This window comes from Bicyclus anynana, chromosome 13 (assembly GCF_947172395.1).
Source record: "Bicyclus anynana chromosome 13, ilBicAnyn1.1, whole genome shotgun sequence".
Lineage (NCBI taxonomy): Eukaryota > Metazoa > Arthropoda > Insecta > Lepidoptera > Nymphalidae > Bicyclus > Bicyclus anynana.
Window position 1 is genome coordinate 9,604,496 of NC_069095.1, and position 17,896 is coordinate 9,622,391.

The 17,896-nt window shown below is 36.7% G+C and overlaps 1 long non-coding RNA gene across 1 annotated transcript; it reads left to right on the forward strand.

Annotated features, from left to right (window-relative positions):
- Positions 1 to 1,718: 1,718 nt before the first annotated feature.
- LOC128198664 (uncharacterized) lies at positions 1,719 to 3,392 on the forward strand. The gene is made up of 2 exons (XR_008251381.1): positions 1,719 to 2,171; positions 2,974 to 3,392. It is a non-coding gene; the product is annotated as an uncharacterized LOC128198664 (long non-coding RNA).
- Positions 3,393 to 17,896: the final 14,504 nt, after the last annotated feature.

The window sequence follows — 17,896 nt, forward strand, 5'->3', positions numbered from 1 at the left end:
TCGTTAATTTAAAATTAAGTGGACACAGCGTCGCCGGTTGCTCTTAATGGTTATCTATATGGGTATCTACATTGTTTTTTTAATGGTGTAATAATGTGTTACTCGGGTACATTTGACTACAGTCTGAGAAAGAAGCGACTTTTCAAGTATTTGTGGATTACTAAAATTAGCCGCTCACATTGTTTGTTTCTCTTTGTACAGTTTGTTTTCTGATAATTAAGGTTCTACGCAGACGTAGTGATCTATATACTTACACGACAGTCTATATATAAATTACTCTATATATAAATTAATTTTGACGGCCTCCGTGGCGCAGTGGTATGCACGGTGGATTTACAAGACCGGAGGTCCTGGGTTCGATCCCCGGCTGGGCAGATTGAGATTTTCTTAAATTGTCCAGGTTTGGCTGAAAGACGTATCGCCAAGCGATTTAGCGTTCCGGTACGATGCCGTGTAGAAACCAAAAGGAGTGTGGATTTTCATCCTCCTCCTTGACAAGTTAGCCCGCTTCCACCTTAGACTGCATCATCACTTACCATCAGGTGAGATTGTAGTAAAGGGCTAACTTGTAAAGAATAATAAAAAAAAAAAACTCGTTTACACGCTTCAGTCACTCCTTCACATTTTCACAAGTTCATAAAAACCGGATATTATAATTCAAAAATTCATTTATTTAAAGTAAGCTTAGATTACAAGCACTTTTGAAACGTCAACTTCGACTTTGTTAAGACTCTACCACCAGTTCGGAAGTCAGGATAGCCGGCAAGAAACTCAGCAGTTGAGCTTTTGAGATCATCATTATTTACTATAGTTCTTATCATCATCAACAGCCTGTATTCATCCACTGCTGGACATAGGCCTTTCCGAGAGCGCGCCACCACACACGATCCTCCGCCTTCCTCATCCAGCCACTTCCCACTACCTTCTTGATGTCGTCCGACCATCTAGCTGCAGGGCGTCCTAAACTGCGTTTGCTGGTACGCGGTCTCCATTCTCTCCAATGGTAATTCATTCATTTTCAGTACCTACTTCTTGTGACCTTGCAGCATTCATTATGCATTTATGTCAATATAGACTTGGTGGGGGGTCACATATTTCGACGTAATGCACATGCAACTTCAAATAAGCCATTCACGAGTGTCGTATCGCGTTGTATAGGCGTTTGTGTACACGTTGATTGCTCTCTCATATGTTATCGCGTATATATAGAACGCCCCGCGGTTTCACCCACGTTGTTCCCGTTCCTAAAGCAATAAGGGAATAAATATAGCCTATACTACACGGTGAGAATGCAGTATGCTGAAATTAAAAAATATCCATAAAGTCAGACATGAAATGATTAGAGAAAGAACCAGAGCTACAGTTGCCTTAAAATATGCCTTGAAACTAAAATGGCAATGGGCAGGTCATGTATCGCGCTTGAAAGACGACAGGTGGACACTTACCGTCACTGAATGGCAGGGTCCACTAGGACTGATGACATTGCCCAAGGGGCTGGCAAGGGTTGGATGAAGTCAGGATAGCACAGAGGAGAATGGAAACTGCTGGAGGAGGCCTATACCCAAGACAATGGGATTCATACATAATATAAAATTTTAATAGAATTTTCTTTCCCATTGTCTTGGGTATAAAGACTTTATTATTATTATTATAATACACGGTGAAGATGTACCTTATCAACAAATCAAAACAAATTTGTCGACCTGCAAGAGTAACGGTGGAATTCATAGTCGTAGTAGGGGGCCCCTAAGGGGATTATTCAGCCGCTATGTGTCGAATTCAACCCCTACGCGTTTCATAGACAAAAGAAACCCCTCATTTGACAGGAGCTGGCGGCTGACTGCTGAATTGCCGATATTTGTCAGCCAAACCATCCCCTGGCATTTTTTTTGTTGTTATTCGTGATTTATTTATTAGAAAGTGGACGTTCGGATCGTTATAAGTGAAGTTATAAACAGCGAGTTATATCAGTGCCCAAGATATATATTCGCAATTGCGTAAACCCAGTATAATACTATGGCGATATGGAATGTACGAAAGATTCTCATATTAGGCATAATATGCCTCTGTTTGATGAAGAATGAACACAGAAGACCAAGAGAGGAAAACCAATACCGCTAGTATTATACATTCTAGCAGCACTTCGCTTCTATGAAAAGGGATGTTATCAGGTACGTACCTTTGTTCATTATCAATAATTTTTTGTTCATGAAGACGCCGCGCGGTTTCACCCTGTGTGGTTCCCATTTCCGTAAGAATATGGGGATAAAATATAGCCTATAGAGCTCGGGAATAGTGTAGCTTCCCAACAGTGAAAGAATTTTTTAAATTGGTTCAGTAGTTCCAGAGCCTATTCAAAACATACAAACAAACAAATCTTTCCTGTTTCTATTATTAGTAAAGATAAATTAGGAGTAGATATAAAACCAATTACCCCAGTGGGTATGACCCCTGCCTTTGATTATGATGGTGTAGGTTCCCAACAGTGATAGAATCTTTCAAATCAGTTCAGTAGTTACAGATCCTATTCAAAACAAACAAACAAATTTTTCCTGTTTATAATATTAGTATAGATAAATTAGGAGTAGGTCAAAATCCATATAGCCCAGTAGATATGACCTCTGCTTTCTATTCGGAGGGTGTAGGTTCAAATGCTGTCTGAAACATGCACCTCCAAATCATTTCAGTTATGTGCATTTTATGAATTTAAATGTATATTACATGTCTCATACGGTGAAGGAAAAACATTGTCTCTACATGTGTGAAGTCTGCCAATTCACATTGGGCCAGCGTGGTGGACCTTATCCCTCTCATTCTGAGAGGAGACTCATGCTTAACATACTCATGATGAAGAATTTAATTAGTTTGTTTGTTTGTAATCTAACCTATATAAATGTTAGGTATACCTATCTAGTTTTGATTTAGGAAATATATAACCTACATAAATGTAACTAACATAATGTTTATTTTCAGACTGTAGGTGCAGTCCATCAAGCATTCTATGAAATAACAGAAATGCCAAAAGTCAAGCTGTATTGATGTCACGCATAGGTATACATATAAACAACCCCGGAGGACCCTATACACAGATTTAAAGAAACCGGCTATCATGGCAGGGAATAGCAGTGATGAGCTCTGAGAATACTGTTTTACCAAGAATACTGAAAATACTTTGGTCCTTGAAAATCTGAGTTTTCAGATCACAGTAATTGGAAGACCCTCATACCTTGAAAAGTCAGCAGCATTTAATATCGAAGTAGTAGGAGTGAGTGCAGTGTATTGTAAGGTGGTCACTCACTCTGAAGTCCATAACAATAGAAAATATATACAAATCTTAATTGAATGAAATTTATTGATTCACATCTTTAATAAAGATAATTATTAAATGTTTACTTCTGCATTTTTCATTTAAGTCTGGCCCTATAGAAATATACAATAATAACTATAAGTTATATGTAAATTATGTATTTATTGTTGTTAAACTTTGTATCAAAAGGATATAGGTTTGATTTTAGAATTGCAATAAGTACTGTGTGGTTCATTATTATCAGCCCATTACCGGGCCAAGCCTACCTCCTAAATATATAATATTATGTGATCTAAAGCTTTGTGAAATGCAATTTTACCACTATTCCTATGGATAAGCTACACTTATATTTATTTACTGCACTTACTATAAATTGTAAGAAAATACAGCATAATAGTACCTACTTGTAATTATTTGAGGTAATTATAGGTGGTTTTGAGTAAAATAAACAAATTTCCTCTTACAATAATTTTTTTATTTCAAGTAGGATTCCACATTACAAAATTATGAAATATCAAACTACTTATACAGTAAATAGTATGCTTGGGATTTCTCTGCGTGATCGTATCACAAATGAGGAGATCCGCAGACAAACCAAAGTAACTGACATAGGTAGCACAGCGAGTCGGGAAGCTGAAGTGGCAATGGGCAGGCCACATAGTTCGAAGAGACGATGAAATCGCAGTGTTGGTCGAACCCCCACTAGGTGGACCGAGGGCTTCAAGCGGGTTGCAGGGAGCCGCTGGACGCTGGCGCCTCGAGACCGTTGTGTTTGAAAGTCCATGCAAGACGGCTATGTCCAGCAGTGGACGTCCATCGGCTGATAATTTTGATTATGATCATGTTCGTCTACATATCTTCAATATTTTTCTAACAACTCCTTCTTGTGAGAAAGAAACTTTTTGATAAAATTAATCTATTGTACTCTTGAACGAATTAAATTTTACTATGATAAATAAAAACAAAAAGTAAATGAAAATATTAGAAAATAGAAACTCAATTATTTTGTAAAATGTCAAAGAATTAACAAAATACGTCTCTCTGTGGTTCTGTCACAGAATTTTCAAAGATCTAATGTAAAATCATAGACAACATTTGCTTGAAACTCCAGTCACCTAGGGGCTCTCCAGTAGTTTGTTTATGAAATGCAATGAAGGATGATTCAATAGTCAGCCCCTGGGTGAATACTGAATATTGGTTTGTGGGGGATTGTTCACTTCACGACTATGAATTCCGGGGTTAGAGTTTTCACAATTCACAATCCGCAATCATTAGTCTGGTTATAGACATCGGCCGTGGCTAGTTCCCTCCCGGCAAAGATGTACTGCCAAGCGATTTTATAGTCTGTAATTAAGAAGTCTGAATGCGATGGAGCAATCATAGAGCCGCGAAGCTGAAGTATCAAGTAGTTTAAAGAGCTGACGTTGGGGTACCAATGTGCGGAAAAGGTCACCACGCACACACGGGCACTGTTGGTCGACCCCGACCAGATGAACCGATGACAGGGAGCCACTGAATGCATGCGGCTCAGGATTGTGGTGTTGGAAAGCCCATGTCCAGCAGTGGGTGTCTATCGATGATAATGATGATGATGATGATGATTTGGTTACTTAAAAACTAAAAAAGAAAAATCCTGTCGTGAGTTTTTATGAGGTTTGTTTTTTTGAGGTTTTTATGAGGTTTACTTCTCGGACCAAGGTGTTTGGAACCCTCGTAAATTTTTGAGTAATTATTATAACCCTTATCTAATTATATTACTTAATCTTTAGAAAGTGCTTGTAAACTAAGCCTCCGTTGTACGGCCTCCGTGGCGCAGGGGCATGCGCGGTGGGTTTACAAAACGGAGGTCCTGGGTTCGATCCCCGGCTGGGCCGATTGAGATTTTTTTAATTGGTTGAGGTCTGGCTGGCGGGAGGCTTCGGCCGGGGCTAGTTACCACCCTACCGACAAAGACGTATCGCCAAGTGATTTAGCGTTCCGGTACGATGTCGTGTAGAAACCGAAAGGAGTGTGGATTTCATCCTACTCCTAACAAGTTTGTCCGCTTCCATCTTAGATTGCATCATCACTTACTATCAGGTGAGATTGTAGTCAAGGGCTAACTTGTAGAGAATAAAAAAAAATTAATGAATTCTTACTTGACTTGACTTGATGATGAAGAAGAAAATTTCATGGCACAATAAAAGTAGGTACTTAGATACTCTAAGTGTGATCTTAATAATAGATCTTATCACTAATAGGAAACGTTATGCCCGTCTCTGGAACTAATAAAATATTGGATTCGAAATCATTGTAAAAACTACGCAATTGGTTAACTAAACTAAGCCTTGGCAATTATGAAAGTTATGATTTCTAAATCATTCCTAATTGCTGTCATTGAAATTATAACTGATTTTATGAATACTATAGACCCGAAAATTGCTAACTAAATAATTAAGTTATCTAATACGATATCACGATATCACGATATTCTTTACATTTTCACAGGAAATTAAGTCTATAGAAAAAAGGGGATGTAGAAAGGGGATGTAGGAAAGAAAATGTTGTTAAAATTATGATTTTAACAACAATTACGTTATTTTGGTGATCTGTGATTAACTCATGTCTATACTTTTAAACTAACATTATAAAGAGGTTGAGTTTGTGGTGTTGTAGGGGTAATCTCTGGATTTCCTAAACCGATTTTGAAAATTCCTTTACCACTTGAAATCCACGTTATGTCATGTGCTATATTTTATCCCCGTAATCTCACGGGAACGGGAGTTACTCGGATAAAACCATGAGGCGTCGTCTAGTTATAAAATAGAGGTCAAAGATGACAGCGGTGACCACGGGGGTTTTCAATAGATATTATGTAAACTGTGTTCAGTTATTAAATAGCAAGGTAGGAGGTCAAAAGCAAAGAAGTTTTTTATACTAATGTCTAATCCCTAAACAAATATAGCACCTGGAGGACTCCTGACGACAAGTTGCTACCACTAAGTTATTAAATAAATAAGTCGGCTAAGTTTTGATCGCGCCGATACTTACAGAAGCCGTACTATATGTTGTGCGAAACTCGCCTTTAAAATCAAGGGCGTAAGATTTTATGAATAGGTGAGGAAAAGTCTCGTATGTTTCAGGGATCCGTACCCAAAAGGTAAAATGGGAGCATACTATTTAAGCTCTACTGTCCATCCATCCGTCCACCTGTCACCTGGCTCGCCCATGAACTATCACGTAGTAAGACAATCGAAAAGAAAATATAAAGTAAAATACTAAACAGTAGAATGATAAAATATACAGGAAGGCTCCCATTCAACAACCATGGTTTTTGGCCGTTTTTATAGATAACTAACCGACGCCCGGCTGTTTCACCCTCGTAGTTCTTGTATTCCGTGAGAATACGGGAATAAAATATAGCCTATGAAGATCACAAGTAACGTGGTTTTCAAGTGTAGTGTAGTAGATCCAGACATTCTACAATACCACAAACTTTGCCTCTCAATAATATTAGTAGTACAGATGTTACAGAACCATTCGTATGCATTCGACTCGCACTTGGCCGGTTTTATTTTTTATTATTTTCAGCGCGAGCTCTAATTCGTCAAGGCGACTAAGTCAACCAATGCAAATACGAGTTTGCTTCGGCTTGTGAATGCTTTGAGCAAAGATGTGAAATTGTTTCCAGTCTCGCCCATGGGAACAAGAGTCCTTTGAAATACAGGGTGTTCTTTGATCGTCTAATATTTATAGATCAAATAAAATTAATGCCAAATTAAATGCATTACATAAAGTATATAAGAATCAAGCGAACATTCAAACGGTGAAGGAAAAACTTCGTGAGGAAACCTGCGTCTCTGAATTTACCTAATTTTCTAAGTGTGTGAAGTCTGCTAATCCGCATTGGGCTTGCGTGATGGACTAATAGCCTAACCCCTCTTATTCTGAGAGGAGACTCGTGCCCAACAGTGAGTTGAATATAAGTTGTTAATTATGATTACAGCGTTATGAAACGTTATTACTGTCAATAGTGATTGCTACCAGTTCACAGGTCTTTCTCTAAGTATAATTTGTGGTGGTTCGATCCCCGCCCCGTCTATTGTCGTACCCACTCCTAATACAGTCTTTCTCGACTAGTTGGAGGGAAATGGGAATATTGATCATATTTAGAAAATATGACAAATATTCTTTTAAAGAAGAAGAAGAAGAATTGGAAAGAATGTTGGTAGTTTCTCCTTTGGATCATTTGCAACATGTTTCTTGTGTAAACATAAATGCGACTCCAAGTAGTTTTGTCACTAAACTTTTCGCAATGATTCGCTGCTTTACTCGCTTGAAACTGTAGACTAGATTTCTGTTTCATTATATAAATATACTAGCTGAAGCCGGGCGGTTTCACTCGCGTGGTTTCCGTTCCCGCCTTCCTCGATAAATGGGCTATCTAACACTGAAATAATTTTTCAAATCGAACCAGTAGTTCCTGAGATTAGCGCGTTGAATCAAATAAACAAACAAACTCTTCAGCTTTATAATATTAGTATAGATATAACGTTGGCTAATAGTCCTGCATAATCTGTTTAAACCTATGTTCGGTGGTGGTATAATTATATTTATTTGCATATGAAGGAATATAAATAAAAGAAATAAAGTTTAGTGTAATAATAATTTAATATCACAAACATAGCATCATGTTTGCACAATTATAAATACTATTTGAACTATACAAATAATGATTAAGTCATAAATACACTGGCTCTGTACTTTACAATAATATAATTAACAGCTGCCGTATTAAAGCTAGTTATATTTCATTGGATTTTAACAGGAATATAAATAGTTAACAAATAATCGAGTTTAAGTAATGAAATATAATGTACAATTAAAATCATTCGCAGCATCGACTGCACCAGTCACAAAAGGAATAAAAAAAAACATCGTCAATAATCATGAACCAGCCATAGACACGACATTCATCTAATAAATTTACTAACACATCAACACCCAAGCCTGGTGGAATGGAGAATAATACTAATTTATATCATAAAAATATAATTGAAACTAAATTGAAGATAAATCAAGCAATAAATAAGTTAGGACCTTGACTAGGATATCGGAAAATTTCGAAACATTAGCTGCCAGTTAAACAATAAATAATACGTATTAAATTCGTCACTATTTACAAAAAAATATATATATGTATAAAAGGAACTAATTCGCTCTAGACCAAAATGGCAATGTAATGGCAAAGACATTTTCTACTTTATGAACAGCCAAAGGTGCAAGCAATTGAGCTACCGAGGAGATTCACTGTCGAACCAACGATGAGTCCCACACGAGGCAAGACTGTTCCGAGACACAAAATGCTAGAATAGAAAAAAAAATGTTTAATAAATACTGAAAAAAACTACGCTAACTAATAGTGCAACAGAACTTTCAAAGTTCGTGTTAGGTGTCGAGACAGTCTTGTCGGTGCGGGCTCTGGCGGACGACACCGTTTACATAATTACAAATTAAGTCATAAATAAAAGCACCAACAAATTAAGTAGAAGCCGAAAACAATTCGGGTCAACAACAACTGCCCGACGGTCGTCCGATGAGTTTTGCAGTAACGCGATCGGCGAAAGCCTTATTTATTCTTGGAGTGGACGTCGTGCATTTTCTGGAACACTTGAGTGAGGTACTCCAAGTAGTTGAGAGTGTCCCGGTACACTAGCAGGACGTTAGACAGTTTGTCGGGTTGCTTGATGTCTGGCACCTCCGCATCGGGCAACGGCGCGATTGGTAAACTGCGGGATCGCATTATTTCCTGTAACAAAAAAAAATATATATTAGATCAACTATTTCGAATAAAAAAGAATGTGCGAAAGGTGGACACCCGTCAGGAAAGAAGTTCTTTTTGTTTAAATTTAAATAAAAAATAGCAAATGGTAACAATAACAAACAAAAATATGTATTGTGAACCCTACCTTACTCTATTGTATAAGTAGGAACATAGACAGTGAAATTTCTGTCGAGAAAATTTATAAAACCTCCTAGTCTCTCTGTTACCCTGGTACTTTGTTTGACGCGTTTACGTTACGTCAATATTTCTGCCAGTTAGTTCACTCTACTTCTAAATCGCTTATAAGAACTTTTTTCCAAATTATACATGAAAGATAAATATTTAAAAAGTTTGAATGGTTTACGTCGAAAAAATCACATTATTACAATTAAATGTTACAAAACGATTAAAGAATTAATAAAAAGCAAACAATAAGTCACACAGCGAGCGATGGAACGAGTTATGTTAGGACCATCTCTGCGTGATCGAATCAGAAATGAAGAGATCCGCAGAAGAACCAAAGTCACCGACATAGCTCAACGAGTTGCGAAGCTGAAGTGGCAATGGGCGGGGCACATAGTGCGAAGAGCCGATGTACGTTGGGGTCCCAAAGTGCTGAAATGGCGACCCCGCACTAGTAAGCGCAATGTTGGTCGACCCCCCACCAGGTGGACTGACGACACCAAGCGAGTCGCAGGGATTCGCTGGATGCAGGTGGCGCAGTATCGTGATGTTTGGAAGTCCCTACAAAAGGCCTATGTCCTGCAGAGGACGTCCATCGGCTGATATGATGATGAAACAATATGAAATAACGTTTAAGAAATACGAGTACTTACATCAAACAAACATAAGACTGCGCGAACATGGTGCATGCTATGCTTGATGTTGATCCTCAAACTTTCGTCTGAATCGATGTCTCTGCTGAGGCCGTCCTCACTGATGGAGTACAGCCCGGCCACCACCATCTTAAGACCCTTGTACATTGACGGTAACAATTCGTCAATTTTGCTCTGCGAACAAAGGAAACGTGCATTAGTTAACAGTTCTTCTAACTGTAATGTTCATAGATGGGGGAAGACTTCATTGAATCTCAGGGTCTCTTACAATTCGCAATAAAGATGATACACAATCAAAAACGTTTATGTCCATTTTGTTTGCTGCACTTCCAACTAGAGTATTTAACAAGTAGGTACATTATTTATCTAAAATTTTGTTAGGGTTATTTTAGGTTCATAGTTTCATAAAATATTAAAATCAGTTCTTTAACCAGTTGATGTTCAGAGTTAATCGTATTGGTAGAGTTAGATTGCAAATCATGATCAACTGGCCTATTCACTAGTTTGTCTTTATTAGACAAACATATTAGAATAAACATCAATTCAATTAATGTTTATTCTAATATGTTAGAATAGTTTCAGTAGGCAACGGATGACATTTGTTAGAGGTTTATATAATATCTCATTTTCGTAATATGCTGACACACGTCAAACTGAGTGAATTAGCATATTGAAAGTACTGTCTTAGTAAAAATGATATATTTATTTCGCGTAAAAGCTTTACAAACAAACTCATATTCGCATTAGAAGTTAGAATTTCTGTTGTGAATCCGTGTAATTCTTTCATTGATCTTATTTTTATCTTCCACTACTCTACGGCCAATGGAATCTCTGTATCAGTCGAAAACTGGTTGATTACGTTCAGATTAAATGTCCACATTGCAAAACCATTGTGTTCTCACGTAAATGACAGTCGGCTGACAACAATGAGTGCCACCGACGATGTCGATTCTTTGAAATCGATTGAAAAACTTACACGGATGCACGTTTTTGGCATCAGCGAATTCGCCGCCCTTCGATTATAAAACAATCAGATCGGTCGGTTAAGTAACCGTCATTATCTTAACGAGTCAAACGTTTGAGATAACATTACTTTCCTTATATATTTTTTATGGTAAAACATTTATTGCTTTTGCCTTTGTTTTACGTAGTAGAGAAACAATTGATGTCAATCATCGAGCATTACGAACTGAGTTTGTTATGGGCTCTTCTCGGACCTAGGCGCTTTGGGACCCCCGTAACTTTAATTTTGAGTTTTCGTCATTAATTATCACCATTATCTAATAACATTGTCATCTCAATATGTACTTTCCTCCTTATAGGAGTATATCCTAGAGGAGTCCTTTCTTAGACCGATAAATTAGCTGATAATGATGAATTAATTAAGAACAATCCTTTTTTATAGTAGATCAAACTTATTTGAAATAATTAAATAATAATTTAAACTTACCATGACTTTATCCATATATTCGTCAGGCATGGGCTGGTAGAGGACTTTTTCTTTAGGCAAACCTTCTTCAGGGAACCATGTGAAGTTCCGAAGCCAGTCATTACTACTGAAGTCTGGCAAAAGCACGTCGAAACTTTGGTAACTGTGCAGTTTTGCCTGTAACAAAGCAAACAATAGAGAATTAATTGTCATGCAATTGAATTTTTAAATTACTTATTTGGTACTTTAGAATCCAAATGTTTGGATCGGATCTCAACTTTACACAAAAATTCTAAAGTATGATGATTTCAAATTAGTTTATTGCCGGCCCTTCTCAGCAGAACATGCCTTCCCAACCGCTGGCAAAGTCCAGCCGCTCAGAGAATGCGTTTCTGACACCTGTCAATGTCAATGAGAGAGATAATGTCAATTTAAATATTTTTTATAAATTAATAATAACATTAAAAATGGAATAACTAAGCCAACTTAAAATAAACGTATCAATTTTGGGCTTAAATTTAAATAAAAAATATTGAAAATTAATTAATTAAGAAATATATAAAAAGGTGACAGGTGTATGAAACGCAATCTCTGAGCGGCCGGACTTTGGTGTCTACAAGTAGTAAAAAATTACGTTTCAAAAGTGTCTTTAAACTATGCCTACTTGAAATAAACGAATTTCGAATAGAAATTTGTGACAATAATGAGGTAATTCCTCCATACGAATAAACAAGCCCAAAAAAAATACAATAAAAACGTCTTTGCGGAAACCACTTAATTAAAGGAATAAAGATATATTAAGGATGCTAATCAAAATTGTAAAATCAATTAACACACGGGTGCTCAAAACCATAGCGTCTGCTGTGAGCAAAGATTTTGTACTATCAGATATTTCAGCATCGAAATTGAGGGGAACAAAGGTGGCTTAATTTTATTTAATCCTATAGTAAACAACGAAACTTATATTTAGCAATACCTAAATATTGTTTACAAGTAGATGGGGCGTCGCAAAATTGTCGTTGTCAATGTCACTCGTAACACATTTCTCTTTATTCATGTTATAGCTTGTGTTTTTACATTTCCAAAATGAAAACGAAGGCATAATTATGGGATTATAATAAAAAAAAACAGTAAATATTTTTAAGTCCACGTCCACTCACAGTATACGCTTGTAAGATAAGATGTGCGTGCACGTCTTTGGGTAATGACATAAAATAGTGCGTTCTTTAGTATGGAGGTACCCATCTAACGATTTATATCGATGACAATTTCGAGTTGTGTGTTCAGGAAGTGTAAAAAGTATAAATATATCTACATAAATTAATATAAAATGTAAGTAAACAGAACATTGTACATGTACGCGCTCAGTGAAGTAGCTAAATTCGTATCACTTTTTGCGGTGATTTTGTATGCACGTAACATATCTAACAGCATAAAATCTTTGGCTGTGAGCATGAATCAGCTTTGTCACGCTACCGGTCCCGTTGATTTCTTTGAACGATTAAAATAGTGCCACTACTTAGTATGAACGTTGATTGACTTTCATGGAAAAGACGATTGAACTGGATCAGATGTGGCGCGATTTCCTCTCTTCCAGACAGTATATATAAGGTCGGAGAACCGATCCTGGCAGTGACAATCTTGTATGCGAGTGAATTGACATCTTGCTATTCCATGACACCATTATGGTATGCATTATTGTAAATTTTTACGGTATATAAACTATTTTTTTTTTTTAAAAAAAGCAGGCTTCTCAATGTTTGTGAATTATTTTGAGCTTTATAGCTCCACGAAAAATCCAAACGTAAGTGATTTTTTTTTATTATATTATCGAACAAAATCGTTCATTCAACATCAAAACATTGAAAATGAAACCTAACTGATTTAACTGCCATATATTATACTAGAATACATAAATAAAGACAATGTAGTCTTATATTTAACTTATTCTAAAATGTTACAGTCCGTTATATAGAAAAGAGTTTAGCCATAGGTACAGTTAAATTGCACAGCTAAAATGGAACGTAAATGTTGTGAAAATTTTCCACTCGATTAAGCAACGTACACAGTTTATTTTACCTGCAATCAATTGAACTTTTGAAAAGTTTTTTCTACTGCTTTTCTTTACAGTAAACATAATTAAATGTGTATTTTTCCTCAACAAGACGTCTAATATTAGTAATCTAATTAAATATTGTGTATTGTAATCTATGGATTTTAACAATTATTTTACTACTAGAATAGCATCTAAAGGGTCAGATAGCATGGGTTACTGTGACAGTCACCTGTATGACGTTTATATAATGCGTAGTATTGTCGTGAATCGCGGCAAACTTTCAAGAGTGAAACGAACTGTCACCCGCATCATCCTACATGAAACGAACTGTAGGCTAGATTTTATCCCCCTATTCTCACGGGAATGCAGGGCGTCAGTTAGTTTATTATTAAAAGTAATAAGTAATATTATATATATTTATATAATATTAGTATAGATAAGTTGTGCTTAATTTGGTTGCAGTTTAGTGTTTGAGTCAAGGTCGTGTGAAAGATGAGATCGGAACACGAGTTCATACCGCTGCTACCGACACGACACGTAACTAAACCGTTTCGATATTAAAAATTTGACACTACGTCCAGAGCATACGTGACCAATAGCAATTGTTCAATTTTAAACCTTAACAGTTACATAATAGGATTGCAAAATCCATCGCGTTTAACAATCGAAGGCAGATGCAACCGTGTTGATAGAACTGACCCCTCCAAATACGATTGATTTGTTCGTAATATTGTTAGCCAACAATAAGGCTAATTAAACGCTTACAAATCGTGACAAACTCCCGAAAATCGTTGTATTGTATAACTGTTATCTGCCTTATCGTTTTGTGCGGCGAAAAGTTTCCAAACATCGGTGTGGAATCAACAATTTATATTCATACTGATGTTTATCGATTTTGTCAATATATCAAAATAACCATTGTTGTATTTGTTGGCCAAAATATTACCTATATATCAATGTCAATCTACAATTCCATCTTTACACATAAAATACTAAATAAATTTGATAAAATCAATACAACTGTTATATCACAATACGACTTAATTTCACACCAAACGATTTTTTTTAATTACCATGTATGTACTAAGTTTCTTATTTTACATTCTGTAAGCTATATTATAATCTCTTAACATCAAAATATGTGATTTATACTGATTACTCGTAAGTGTCGATGAAATTTTATTATTTTTATAATAATTAATTAAGTGTTTGTATGTGTCAGTAAATAATAAATCTTAATAGACAAATCAAACCTATACCTATAGTATTATAAAACTGAAGAGTTTGTTTGTTTAAACGCGCTAATCTCAGGAACTACTGAACTCTGGTTTCGTGTATGTACATAGGAACCCAAAAGCAATATTATTTGATTTGCCAAATCAGAAATTAATTGTACAAAGGACCAAATTCTGATTGTCATAGACGTGTCAAAACAGAAATGAATCGTACAAAGGGTCACACTTTGATTGTCATAGAAAATCAAAATCAAATATTTTAAACTGTGTATCAATATTGAAATATTAGATAGTCAATTGTTGTTATCTCCAGATGGAATGTGTTGTCAGTGAGCACGTAACAGAACGCAGGTGTTCGTCCGGTCCATCGAGCCATATCCTAAACTTTGCCTACACTAATATATTGCATACATTTATTTATTTAGTGTATGTATCATGTAAGTATATATTTATTTACATTAGTCTCGTTTAACAGTTTGTCCGGGCTTATTTCAGGAACGGCTGGACGTTTATTGTGCAACATATAAGCTATGTATCCTTGAAAAATCCACGGTTACCGCGGGATATTGAAAAAACTACTTACACGAGGACAAAGTCGCTGACGTCCGCTAGTTAGTAAATAAATAAATAGTTACAACCAAAATGTCAATATATAAACGTAATTAATAAAATAAATTCCTATTTTTTTTAGGAAAATGTAAGAAAGTGTATATTCAAAGTCAATGCAATAATCAATAGATATGTTTAAATGCTGCTTTGACTTTCTGTATTTCTTTATCGACAATACTGAGATAATAGGGGTAACATAATAAAATAGATTCCTTTAATAAAAAAATTCTAATAATAGCGTCAACCCTATGAAATGTTCATTTGCTTCATATCAAATAAATAACATTTAACACAACTCGTATATTAAATACTTTCAATTTGACAAGTAACATAGCATAACATCTATTAAAATATATTTATATATAAGCTTATATATAAATATATAATATTAAACTATATACAGCGACCTTCGCTTCCCATAATTATATAATTGCTACGTTAGCATTTAGAGATCCCGTGGGTGGGCACTAGGTAAGAGATTCGATGACATAGCATCCGGATAAGTAGCACGAAGCATCGGAAGCTTATCAAATAAACATGCACCCACACACGCGCCGCGCAATATTTACGGTACGGCAATACATACGCGTCCAATAGGGTTGCCAACATTTCAGCGAAATATACCTAGTATTTTTCAGACTAAGCTATAAAAAAATTACACCACTAATCGTACTACCATTTACAACAAATGGTTTGTTTAATAAAGCACACCAATGGCAATGACATTGACATGTTTAGAACGCAGTAATTAATATAGATTTAGGATACGCGACACAATGATTAAAAGTTAAGGAAATTACACGTTAATATATTTTTTTAATATACGGTTGGTTTGTTAGATCCCATACTACTTTATCTACTATTCATTTCTTAAACTATATAAAGTACTAAATCGAATCAAAATTCATCGATTTCATGTAAGACTTAGTTTACCGGAGAAGAGCCGGCAATAAATTCAGATCCGTAATGCAGTACGACACTATATTATACGAGTATATACGCTTGACAGCCCTAGCATCCAGTGAGGCAGACAGCTTGTCGCCCGTGTGAACCGCGCTATCGCACTAAGTATGTACATTACATATTGTATGTAACGTACATTTCAATGTTTATATATCGGACGACATTACGCCGCGATAAGCCTCGCAGATAGTCTCAGCTCGAATCGCGTGGTGTTCCGCCACGTATCGCGTTACAGTTTATAAAATGCAAAGAATGTAACCTTTTTTTGATGGGTATCAAAACAGTTTTTCGAGTCAAAATATGATTTGACATCGGTCTAAATGTGTTATAGCACATTCACACGGTGGCCGCAGCGCAGTCACACAGTACCGGTAGGGTTCGTTGAATTTGTTATTACGTTCTCGGTACAGCGCGGGCAGTTATTTATAAGGAATGGGCTGACGACAGATAATATGATAGCGCGAGTAATTCGGATATTGCGCTTTACTCGGATGTGTCACACGGGTTTATTCTCTGTCATTGTATATTTTATGTTTCCCGGTGAGGTACCGTGCCGTTTCAGTATACATTGCTTTGTATTATCGTGAACTGTCGCAAATCTATCGGTATTGACCGTAACATGTAAAGTGAATGAAAAGAAAACTGCGGCGCCAAAACAAAGAGCAAGTCCTTGGAGCGTTAACAATGGCAGTTCATCGTGCCGGAGCTTCGTCTAAACCGCAATAAATATGATACATTAGTAACGAATGACCGACATTAAGGGGAGAGACAGAAAAGAATCATCGGGCAGGTGCGTAGCGCAATATTAATGCGCAATCAGTATTCGATGCGTACGCGCACCGTCCTGTACTTCGTTCCGGCTACTGTGCGTCGATAATGTCATTTTACGACGGGGAGGCAGCAGCGAGCGGACAGGACGTCGCCGTCGTTACGACCGGCGAGCCTATTACAAATGCCACCATACCTCATACACCAACGCCACACTACACTGCGGCATATACCGATACGATGACGATCCACAGTCACATTTCCATTGACCGCTGCCTACCGTATCGCTTTTTAACTTCGTCTATCACAAACGAAATGTATACATGCACCGTCACTTGCGTTGAGACGATTGATCGAGTTAGTAGAAGGTCATCCATAAATGATTCGAGGCGCGACAACGACACCGCATTATTGCTCGTTGATCGGGCCACCTTACTTCCGATTCGGAAATATTGTATTCTTAGCAGCGGAATCACAGATTGTCTTATTTATGTTTCTAGTAACTCTGGTTTGTTTGATTTCTGAATGCAAATGCGGATATTTGCGCAACGATAACTAAACGATCGATCATTTAAATTCTAATGATTTTAAATTCTCTAAGATTAAATATGGTGCATGTGAATATTGCACCATACTGAAACTGTGAGTTCTGATTGGACATGGCGTGATGCGTGATAGGTATGGAAGCGATTCCAACCCAAAATTTAAATGGAGGAAGCGTCGGACCGGACATATAGAGGCGAAACCGGCGGCGCCCGTGCCGATGCAATCTCCCTGCCACGCCATCCGACGCGATGAGAAAATGGCGACAAAAACGTGCACGCAAGGAATCGTTAATGTATGGATACCATGTGGAACTTTTAAGAACGAATACACATAGCAATTTGACG